Below are 12,318 nucleotides of genomic sequence, written 5' to 3' on the forward strand. Positions count from 1 at the left end.
GAAATAAATGAATACACTGTATACCATGAATTGCTACTCTATACCCCTTAATTTTATAATATCTATAGCGTTAGGGTAAATGCGGAACAAACGACTTTGCAAAAGCAGCTTTGCAAGCACAGAGCATATGAGGAGACAAAGCGGCCATTTTAGCTGTATTGCGCATGAGCAAACATTTTCCACCAGAACTGCGAGTACGTCACGTCACGTGAGTGTGACTAACGCATGCGCAGAAGAAACCCCGCCAAGCAGCGGCCATTTTCAGTGGCAAGCGTATTAATGTTAGTAAACACATAGGCGAGCTTCACTGGGACACCCAAAATGTCAGAATAACAGGGAAATTAGTAAGACAAACAGGTTGGATTACTTGGTTACATATTATTCGAGGTTCATGAATTAGAGCAAGTCGCGTAATATGCGAATCCTTGCTCCATCAGGGGCGCCTCTCTTCATGCGAGTTTACACTATTCTGTTCGAAGATGACGACCGGCACATCAGGCCCCGTATGGGATTTTGTGCAGGTCACTATGCATATGCGAGATCACATCAAAGCGGGCACGCTGTGCTCAGCGCAAGGGACCTTTCAGATGCAGGGGTTCATCTTGGCTGCAGCGTTGGGCGGCGCTCAGCTCCGAGCATTCACAGCAGCAGGCCCGGCTCTGCCGCGAGGCCGGACAGCCTGGGTTTAATCAGCTGCATTCCTTCCCGCTGGCTCCACACACGCAGATAGGAGTCTCCCAGGCACCCCTGCGCTGGCTTCTCATGCGCACTCACACGCTGCCTGGGTTCAATCTCACGCACACTCACACGCCTCCTGGATACAATCTCACTCACACTCCGCCTCAACACAATCTCATGCACACCCACAATGCACACCCAGATGCCACCTAGATACAATCTCTCACGCACACACACACTCGGCCTGGACACAATATATGAGCACTTACACTTCGCCTTGACACAATCTCATGCACACACACACACACTCCGCCTAGGCACATTCTCTGAACACTGGCACTTCGCCTGGACACAATTTCATGGTCACTGGCACCCCAGACACAATCGTTCTCAGGCACACTGACACTCCGCCTGGATTGAATCTCACGCACACTCACACTTCAACTGGGCAGAATCTGATCCACTCATACTCTGCCTAGACACAATCATTCGTATGCACACTGAGACTGTGGCTAGACACAATCTGATGCACACTTCACCGCACACAATGCACACTGACACTCCACCTACAGTCTCATGCACTCACACTTCTCCCCCAGACAATGAGCCTGATGGTTCAAGCCACATTTCGTGATGTCACTTCCTGTCGTGACGTCACTTCCGGTGACAGCGTCCCCCCCCCACTTCTTTTTTTAGGACTCGTGCCCTGCATGCTACACGCCGAAAAGGCGCTTGGACGCCTCGCCAGGGGGAGAAAGCGCTTTATAAATGCAATTACAAAGACAATGTGACGTCCTTCCCTTCATTAAGTACATGGACAAAGCAAACAAAGATCGTTTCTTGTTTGCCAGGACTGCGAGCACTTGGGGAGGGAGTTCTAGATCGATCTCTTTTTAGTCAAAGGAAGTATGCAAGATGCTGTTTTTAGGGTGACACACATGCACTTTTTAGTTTCACGACTTAAGTTTACTACTTGCAATCAGACCAGAGACGGGGAGGAAGAAAAACCAATGAATATTGAGGTCAAACATCCAATATCTGAAGCAGGGTACTGTGTTCAAGGGCTGAAAATGGCTCAGATACTCATAATGTTTATAATGATGTCAACGAACATTGTTCGCCTACATCCCATGGTCAGGGGCCTGGATATGAAACAGACATGAGGCAATTAGAGTGTTTTTTTATTCTTATGTGAACAAGATTATAACACTGATGTTAATATTCTTACTGGCCACATGCCCTTTGGCGTTAGTAGATTTTACCTTCGGTTCATTATGCATCCTTCCTTTTGCAGGGTGGGCAACGAGCAGTTGTTAATGCAATGCCGTCTGGAAAATGATTTAAACAACTTAATGCTTGAGCATTAACAATACTCAATAAACTGCTGGTCAAACCTTCAAGGCATTTCGTTTACATTCTGCTTCGTAAATGCAAACCTATTGCTCTTGCCTTAAATCGGCCGTACAGTTGGGGAAACAAAAGTTCTGATTACCCAGTCAGACATGGCTGACAATCACCAGCACTAGGCAGTTTATAATGCTCCTTTGTTTAATGACTGAATCTTGTCTGTCGGGGCGTATGGGTGGTACATGAACTTGACAGGCACACAAGAGCTCTTTTTGATCTGGAAATAAATTGGAAGCTGTTTTCATCTGGAAGTTTTTATCCAGCTACCATCTGGGCTTCCAAACAGTACAATAGCTCACTGCAGTTGTAGACTGGCCTTATGCTCTATTGCATCAATAGTTTTCATGCCAGAATAAGTATGATCAGAATGTTTCTAGTTTCTCAGCCTTTGTTATACCAGTTAAATGTTTGCATATGGTGAAATGTTTATGTTTTGAAGACAAAGTTTTGCTTCCTATAAAAAGTTTGTATCGAAGGAATAATAAATGATGGGACTCCAACCTGCTGCAAAACAATATTTCTAAGTTGTTTACTTTAGATAAAATATTCTTCATTGCCTCAAAGTTCACAAATAGAAAGTAGGCATTTTGGTAATTGGGTACTACTTTATATAAACAGTTTGAAGTGTTGGAATTTTAACTGCTGAACACGTGTGGCTGTTACGTGTTGGCTATGAATGTTCTTCAAGTGTTTTCAATATAATTAATTTTCTCTCTCAGAATATTTATATAAAAATGTAATATATAATATATGTATAAATATTGGTGTATATATATATCACGCTCAATTCCAAAAGGAGACACGCTGCACTTGCGGGCCACTTCCAAAATATTTATTTGCAAGGAAGCGCTTCGGCGTTTAGCCATCTTCCAGCTTGCATATGAATACAACAGCACTATTGTGGCAGTCTTTAAAACAGTTAAAGTGACTTCATTGGATGCTGCCTGTAAAGGGAGAAAGAGGACTGTTATATCTCGGACAAATGTCCTTTCACATCCAGCTCATACAGGGATTATAAAGTCCAATGGTAACTTTTTGGGAGCACAGAATCTTTGTAATCTCGTCTGCACGACACATAAAATATTATATAAATATTATACCGCTACATGGGCACACTTACCAAAAGTCCACAGTCCGTATCATCCTGTGCTGGCAACTACCTGCAACTCTCCCTGTCCAAGCCGCCAGTTTGATACAGGAGTTTGAGCCACTGCTCTCCACTTTCGCGCAATATTACACTTGCAACCATGAATCTCAATGTTACCCATAAACGCTCGGTGTTTGTGAGGTCTGTGTTTCTCCATACATGTAGCAAACACTATCTCAGTGATTTATTCCCCTCTACCATATAAACTTCCCTCGTGTTCTTCAGTATTGCTGTACAGAATTCCTGAAGAGGCGGGCAATCCCACAACAGGTGGAAGAAAGTACCCTCCTGCCCACACCCACTGGGGCAGAGTGGTGAGGTCAGCACCCCCATTTTCACCTTGGTAGTACATGCATTATAGGCTCTATGTAGAATCTTGAGCTATACTAACCAGAAGTGCAAGCATAAGGCCGACTCCCTGGGAGAGGCCGTAGCCTCCATCCACTCCTTGTCCTCTAGGGCACCCAGGTCTCCCTCCCATTGGTTCCGAAGCGTGGACAAGAGATACAGAAAATTGTTCATAAGTTTGTGGTACACCAGGGAAGTCACTTTTTTTTATCAAAGTAATCGTCCAATTGTCTATCCTCGAGTGGGGAAACATCAGGTAGCACTGTCCCCTTAGGTATTGCTGCCCTCACTGCATGCGTAATCTGGAGACATCTAAAGGTTTGACTGCGACATCTCGTACTCCTTCCGCTGGGCTGAGAAGGTCTTAATGGCCCACCTCCCAGAGGTGGCCAACCATGGAGATCCTGATAGTGTCCCATCTGTCAAAGCATGCTGTGAGAAGTTGGCCTGGCATATGCCGTCCACTAGTTATAGTGGGCACCTTGCGCCAGTCCAAACAACCCTTATTGATGATAGGTTTAAGACAACCTTTATTGAAAGCTATCCTAATGGCAGCTATGGAGAGCAGCCTTCAGGCTAAGTCTTGAAGGTGTATAAAGCAGCTTGGTTTACCAGAATAAAACCTCTTGAATGTCTAAATGAAAGGAGAACCACACAAGTTATATATATATAAAATATATGTATTTATTACTAAACATTCTTTAGTAATCCCTTTATGAGATTACAGAGCTAAGTACACACTTTAAATGCAATAGAACTTCAGTAAATAGCACAATATACACTGGGCACTAGGGGGAACCAAACCATATATTAAGAAAGTGGAAAAAGAACCACGACTTGACTAGACACGAAGCCTAGAGCCTGTTGAATCGCTGGGACCACAAGGAACCTAAGGTAGTGACACAGGGGACCCACGGGGGCGCGTGCAGTGTGAGAACACAGCCGCGAGACGCCATGAGCTTCTATGGGGAAAGTTGCGGTTGGAATTTTAAAGATAAAGGACACTTAGGAGAGGACTTTGAGCAACCCCTTTAGATTTAAGGGCTTGTAGGGCCAACACCCTCGGGAGCACCGGAGTACTCGAGCTACCTCACCCAGCGAAGCCAGGTGCATAGGTGTCAAATGGTGTCGGGAATCGTCGTTGATTTCAATGGCGATCTGCGGCAAAGTGCTGCTGCCTTGGAGAAGAAAAGTGTCCGGTGTGATCCAAGCCTGGATCAAAGATGTGAGGAACCTGAAAGCAGAGGGGACAGAGTCTGGGTCACTTGCCAGGGACCAGAGGCACGATAGACGAATGCCCACCGATGTTGGGTGATTCAAGTGCGAAGAGGTGAAGTTTAATTCTGCAGCCTCATGAAACAAGGAGGCGTCGACGACGACCAGGAGCTGGATTCGAGCTGTCCCACAAAGGTTGTCGAGTGCTGCGGCGTCTGTCCGAATATTGGACCCAACAAGCCTTGGCAAAAGCAACCCACGCAGAAAGTGAAAAGATGCTTCGGTGTGGAGCAGCAAGGTCAAGGGGACGCCCCAAGTGGTGGAGAGTCAGGGTACATCTGGAGCACCCAGGGAAGCCCAAGGAAAGTCAAAGTTGCCTTTTCAGGGACCCACTAGTCGACAGACCAGGGATCGCGAAAGTACTTTGAGCGAAAACACAAAGGGCCGGCACATGAAACACTCGTGGAGTGTAGGCCAGCAATCTTCGGTGGAAAAGGTGCTCTGGGTCTGGACTACAAGTAACCCAATGCACAGCCTCAAGGATCGTCGAGAAGCTAATGCACTTGCAAATGTGCATGGTGTCCAGGGGTTCCGGTTCCACGGTATTCACGAGGGCTATGGGTTTCAGCTTTGCTGGGGACTCGGGTCAGCCTCTGGGAAGCCTGGAAACCCACCTCCTGTGTTGCAAATACTTCAGAGTGTGGCGGGAGCTTCGGAGATGCAAACTGGTCAGATGCATCTTTGGTGCCTGCCACGCAGGGGGAGTAACTCCTTTACTCCCAAGGGAGATTCTTCAGTCATCCAGCTTCGTGCAGATCGTCGAAGTTCCAGGATTCAGTATCAGAGTTTCATCCGGGTGTAATCTAAAGTCCTGTTGCCATGGGTTCCTATCTTGTACCCAAGGAAGGGGTGGGGCAAACTCTGGGGACCCACCTATGGGAGGGTTTGGAAAGAGGGGTGGCTACACCCATTTCCTTTGTCCAGTTTCGCGCCAGAGCAGGGGCTGGTAGCCCCTGTAACCGGTTTGAACTGGGCTATGCACAGGGACACCAACTGTGCCCCCTGTGCTGACTTCAAAGTACTCTTGGAGTGCACTCACCCAGCCCCAATACACTAAAGCCTGTCTGGGAGGTGGTGACACCTCCCTGTGACAGGAAACCTATTGTCCAGGCATCCCCTGCCGGAGTTTCGTCCAGCAGCAGGAGGACAGGCTCGTGTCTTTGGCATCCATTTTGTGATGCCAGGTTTCTTTAAAACTGGTACCAGGTGTACCGATGTGTACATGTCTCTCCCTCTAGAATGGTGGAATCATACCCCCACTGCCAGGACTGGCAGGTGGGGTATGATTCCAAAGTGTTTGACACCAAACACAACATCTTTCCTTGCAGCCATTCCAAAGTTAGCATTTACCGCGAGGTTATAATGCACTTAAGAGTATATGGTCTGGCTGCATCACAGAACAACCCCAGAGAATAGATTCCGAAGTCTGTAGAGGGGCCCTGCTCATGCATGGGCACCCTCTCGCACAAAGCCCAGCACCCTGCCTTCAGGATTGATGAGGTCTGCCATAGGGGTGACTGATAGGTTTATATGTGTAGTGATATAAGGTAGATATAGGGAACCTATATCTAAGTAAGGGGTGCATACACCAACCTGCACAGGCTGCAGTAGCAGACCTGTGGTGTCATTTTGGAAGGTTGCCCAGGGGTGGCATAATACATGCTGCAGCCCCTGGTAGTCCTCTGGGGTACCTATTCCCATTGGAATATAGGATACCATATACTAGGGACTTATAAGGGTACCCCAGTAACCAAACTGGAGTGTTCCTAAAGCACTTGGAATCATTTTAGAGAGGAAGCAGCTAGGCTGGGGTCCTGGATAGCAGGGCACCAGCCAGACTAAATTTGAAAAACAGTGAAACATCAGCAAAAAAGGATGTGTGACGGTACAACGTGTGCTTTTACAACGCGTACCGTTACCACGCAGGTTTAACAACGCAAGTCGTTACAACGACTTGCGTTGGGGGCCGCTGGATAGTGGAATAGTTTAATTTACTATTCTAACTCCAGTCCCCGTGGATAGTAGGGAAGGTGTTGGATAGTAAATTAAACTATTCCCTATCCTACAGCGCCCTCCAGCGCAAGTCGTTGTAACGACTTTCGTTGTAAAACCTGCGTGGTAATGGTACCGCATTGTAAAAGTTTCGTTGTAAAGGATGTTCCCCGCAAAAAGTGGGGGTAACTATAAGAAGCAGATCCTACTCTCCTACACATGCGTGTTGTGCCATCAAATCCAGCCCCTTCGATGCCCACAGTGGAGTCACTAAAGTGATTCTATTATGCCAACCTAGTGCTCTATTTCCCGCCTGCCAGATTCGGAGTGTAGTCGAGGTCGGTGTGTGGAAGGAGTTCACAGAATCTCCCCGTAGATTTCCCTAAGGTAGCCATCTGGTAGCATATTGTGACAGTCCATCCTGAATGCGGGCTCAGCTAGGGGTTTATGTACCCATTGATTAATCACTGTGAGTTGGGCCGCTCAATAGTAACGTCGAAGGGAAGGGAGTGCTATCCCACCATCAAACCATCCCCTGGTCAGCTTCGCTATGGAGATTCGTGACGCACCTCCATCCCGCAATAACTGTTGCACTGCGGCACCTATTTGTTGGAAACAGTGTGGGGGCACAGCATAGGGTGTGTTATGAAGTACATACAGGAACCTAGGCAATGCCATCATTTTAAAAAGCGCTGCTCTACCCAGAAGGGATAATGGCAGTGAGCACCAGTGCAGAATATCGCTTTTCAGGCAGTCCAATGACGGAGCCAGATTTTGGTCAAAGAAGCCTGCGGGATCTCTAGTAATGTATATTCCTAAGTATCAGAACCCGTTTGTATCCACCCTGATCTGGCACTGTCTAGGAAGTGTGGGTGAGCTTCCTGCCAGGACGTTTATCACAGATTTCTCCCTGTTGATTGTATATCCCAAATACTTGTGGAATAGGTCGAATATATGCAGCATTCTGTAGATCGTGACCCTGGTGTTTGCCACATACATTAGGATATCATCACCGTAGAGGGAAATGTTATCTTCCCACTCTGGCTGCCACTGTAGTGTAGTTCCTATATCCCGAATAGGCTCTGCGCATTGGAATAATATACACTATAGATTTGACATAGGACTGAGGTCAGTATGTCTCTATCGAGTACATTAAACTTAATTGTGTGTGCCAGCTAACTCAGAGGTCACTAGAAACTTTCTCGAATGAACAAGAAGGGATTAGTCTCTGACAACCACATAAACATGACAACTTTGTTTCCCTTAGAGTCGGAACAATATCTTCAGAGTCGTGGAAACAATAGATAACTATTTCACTCAGTCAATGGTGCATGCTTAGTTTCTACAGAGTTGCACAGAAATAGAGAGACGGGCGTTTCAATAAAAAGGGTTTATTGAACAGTCTTCTTTCTCATGCAAGAGATATGAACTGCTACAATTGTAAGACAGAATGCGAAGTATAATGCGTACAGCGTAAACAGTAATATAAAATAATACTGTGATAGTCTGTTCCTATGACATATATAAAAATACATACATAAATAACATAGGCTAAAATACTCAACTGGTGCTTCTAAAATACGCCTACCCCAGTGTACCTAACCTAGATCTAGTATGAGGGAAGAAGTAGGTGCTGGTTTAGCATAAGTTTTAGTTTTGCCAAGAATTGCCTAAGGTTTCTCTAGGTTCTAATCAGGTCCATACCTTAGAATGAGAGAGGTTGGTATCTCTTTCCCGGGACTCGATTTCCCAACACCCTGCAAGGGGAGTCAGAAACACTGGAGCTGGATTCTCAGCATAAGGATGACAGCTTCTGGTCAGTGCGTCAGCTGGGGAGTTGGCTTTCTTCGGTACTTGATGTGGCGAGCTGTGTCGTGCAAGTAGGTAGTCAAACTGGACCGAACCACACTGTGCTTTGCCATAGCAAGTAAAGGTATATTTATACGTTGAAGGTGTTTAGGAATGCCAGTATTGAAGTAAGAGTATATGAACGTCATGAATGAGTGGAGAAGCGTGGCTCAGTGGTTAGAGGCGGCAGACCCGGAAGCTGAGATCGACCGTGGACCAGGGTTCGATTCCCCGCCTCGGCGGGTCTCGGGCTCAAAATTCCACGGACTCGACAATTCTCGCTCCGGTGCCTACTCGAATCACGGGGTCACACTCTGCAACTCTGGGCAATAGCTTGCTTAATCTCCACTACGGCTCCTCGCGGCGGGATGCCTGGCTTTCACCTTGTGGACACCCTGCCGGGGTTTCTCACAGGGGAATACCAGGACGGGTTCCCTAAGCAAGCGCCAGGATGCCCTTTGGGTGACAGGTTTGCGCTATATAAGTACACCTACATTTACATTTACATCACCTACAATGAACCTCTAAGGAATAGATGTTCATGCATAATAATGAGTTTCTGGGAGAAATCAATTATCAATCAAGGGGATGTCCCTAACGGCTTAAGAGTTTCCAAGAAATCGTTGTGACGTAGATGAACGGATGTAAGCAGCCATGCCTGTATTTGGGTAGCATGCCTAAATAAGGACTGGATTTCTATGCCTATATAAGGGCAATGTGAATTGTACCTATATTAGGGCATGAATCGGGAAATTCATACGGAATCTAAATCGATACACAACACAACCGTAGTCCCAGGATCATGGGATCCCCCCCAGATCCAATCTTCCAAGGGCTCCAATACCAACGCGAACAGCAGGGGCGCAGCGGGCATCCCTGCCTGTTCCCTTCCTGAGCTCAAAGACTAGGTATATTCCCATTTACCGAGACCTGTACCAAGGGCTCCGAATACAAATGTTTGATCCATTTTAGAAATTTCAGTCCAAGGCCCAGTCTCTCCAGAACTGCATATAGAAACGGCCACTCCACCGTATCAAACGCCATGCGGGCATCTAGTGGTACCACCAGCACATCTTCCCCAATGGTCGCAGCTCTACCCATTACCCCATGTAATCGTCTAAGATTGAGCGCAGTATTTCGCCTTGGCACATAGCCAGACTGATCAGGGTGGACCAAAAAATGCATCATCGGGGTCAGGCAGTTTGCTAGTAGTTTGGCCAAGATTTTAGCTTCAGCGTCCAAAAGGGAGATCAGCCTATATGAGCCATATTCACTAAGGGGCCTATACACTTTCTGAATTACTACGATGCTAGCTATTCATTGCTCTCTAGGAAGTATCCCATTGTCACAGCTTTCACTAAACATATGTTGTAATAGGGATAGCACTTTAGTGGCCGTTAATTTGTACAATTTAATTGGCAGGCCCTTGAGGCCACCAGCTTTGCCTGATCTAAGATCTCTAATCGCCTTGGCTATCGCAGCTTCTGTCAGGTCCTGTTCCAGGAGATCCTTATCACCCGACTTAAGGCGTGGCAGCCCGAGTGTGGCCAGCAGTTCCAGCGAATCATAGTCTTTCTTATTTTTAATTCAGAATGAATTATTAATCTTGGTTACGCCACAAACTACAGAAAATAATTGCACTAAACTTGGGATGAAGATAGAACTTGCCTCTGGGAAGGCTCTCTTTGAGTGTTGGTGTAAATTCATTAAGAGATTCAGAGATAACTGTTAAAGTAGTTGGGTGGGTTTGAAAGTGTTAATCTATATAATATATTGTGGCAGCTGTTTTTGAAAATGATTGGAGAACTGTTTGAGGACTGATTTTGAATTGGAAAAACAAGGCAGCTATGTTTTACATTATGCATTCAATAATCAATATGTTTTCGAAACTGTCTTCTGGTAAATGAACTTGAGAACAAATAGGGGGGCACTCCCCATCCCCTAAGGGGCAAGACTTCTTGCTGCAGATTCCTACCTAAGAATATCCCCAGGTGCCAGACTGGATCCTGAAGAATTTTTGAGCAGTACACTTGCGAACTTTGTTTGGCTCCATATCAGCCTCATCCATGCTGGAGGTAATGTGCAGTAGTTAGGCGCTGATGTCAGTTTTTTTTAAGTCATTTATAGAATGGTCTTTTTCGATTTTTGTCCACTCTTTTCCAAATTTTTCATCTCCTGGTGTGAGGATGTCACCAAAGAAACTTTCTGGTTTCAAAAAACCTTGTGGGTTCTGTCATAGGTAAATGTCGGTGACAGACCCTCACTTGGATGTTTGTGGTACCCGTAGCCCGGACACGACTCCAAGGCGTGTGAGGGCTGCTGCGCCATGTCCCGCAAGGAGCTAACGGAGCGGACCCTCAAGCTCCTCGCTGCCCGACGTTAGTCGACTACGCGTTGTTTGAGGTCCCGTTCGTGTGGGATGTCTAAGGGCCTTTTGTGGAGCTCTTCCCGATGTTCATTGTTGCATTCAAAGTCATCTTGACAGTTGAATAAGACCCACAAACACAAGAAGTCCAAACACTCTCCGACTTCACCATGTCAGTTGAAGTCATCTGACTACATGAGGGAAAGTCAGTACTCCATGCCCCCACGAGCTGGCGGGGTGTGATCCTGGGTCTGCTCTGCGCTTTCCCATTTTTCCTAGAGCCGGATCGACTCCCAACCCAACTAAAACAATTTTATGAAGCCTTGAGCTTCATCTTTGGGTGGACTGGCCCCTCTAGAGTGTCTAAGGACCATACGAGTGCTGGAGGGGTGCCTATGGGGACTAAGCTGGCTGGTTCGCCGTAAGTACCTATCGGATCCAGGTATCCCTTCCTGGATCAGGAGAAGAGCCACCAGTGAGTACTTTCTTGGCGCCCTCCCCAGTACTGACGCCCTTAGGCAGCGCCGTCCAAATAATAATTACTGACTCTGGCACGGAGCCAGATGGGCGTCGCCCGACGCCACATCCCATGCGACCGGGGACATTCGTTCTGGAGTGGAGCCAGTGTATTATTTAATGGATAGGGCTGGGGAACGAGATGTTTGGGAGGGGTCTATGGACCCTTGTGAAGATGAACCTGTTGAGTAACAGAACAACTGGTATGAGGAACTGGGTGAGGCCAGTGGGTTGGACCCCTCACTAGACACCAACCTGATTTTCCCTCTTACTGTGATCATGGGGGAGGGATCCTCATTTGCAATGGTGGTGCGCAGGGCGAATGAGGTACTGGACCTTAGCCTACCCTCAGTGGCATTCAAGACGAATGTCTTGATGGAGGTGCTTCAGCTGGGAGTCACCCATCAGGATCTTTTCTCTCATTCAGTAAAGCCCTTACGTACATCCTACTTGGAGCTTGGTTCAAGCTCTGCACAGGGGGTCGTGTGAATAGGACGATTGCCTGCCGCCATCGCCCCGCTCCTGAGCATCCCAGTTTCCTTACCCAGCACCCCACGCCAGAGAGCTTGGTGGTCCAAGCCTCCTCGTCTAATCATCCCGTATCCACCCTGACGTGTTCCCTACCACTCCAACAGATAGGGAATCCAAGAGACTGAACATCTTTGGTAAGAGAATGTTCTGTTCCACCTGCTTGGCACTGCGGTTGGTGTACAGTGCATGTCTATTGGCCGTTATTTCCATA

At 47.0% G+C, this 12,318-nt stretch overlaps 1 long non-coding RNA gene across 1 annotated transcript in view; it reads right to left on the reverse strand.

Annotated features, from left to right (window-relative positions):
* Positions 1-2,916: 2,916 nt before the first annotated feature.
* Positions 2,917-12,318, reverse strand: part of LOC144819353 (uncharacterized) — a 186,310-nt gene continuing 176,908 nt past the window's right edge. The window contains exon 4 of the long non-coding RNA XR_013607306.1: positions 2,917-3,029. This is a non-coding gene — a long non-coding RNA (uncharacterized LOC144819353). The remainder of the gene's footprint in view (positions 3,030-12,318) is intronic.

Source organism: Lissotriton helveticus, chromosome 2_1 (genome assembly GCF_964261635.1).
Source record: "Lissotriton helveticus chromosome 2_1, aLisHel1.1, whole genome shotgun sequence".
Taxonomy (NCBI): domain Eukaryota; kingdom Metazoa; phylum Chordata; class Amphibia; order Caudata; family Salamandridae; genus Lissotriton; species Lissotriton helveticus.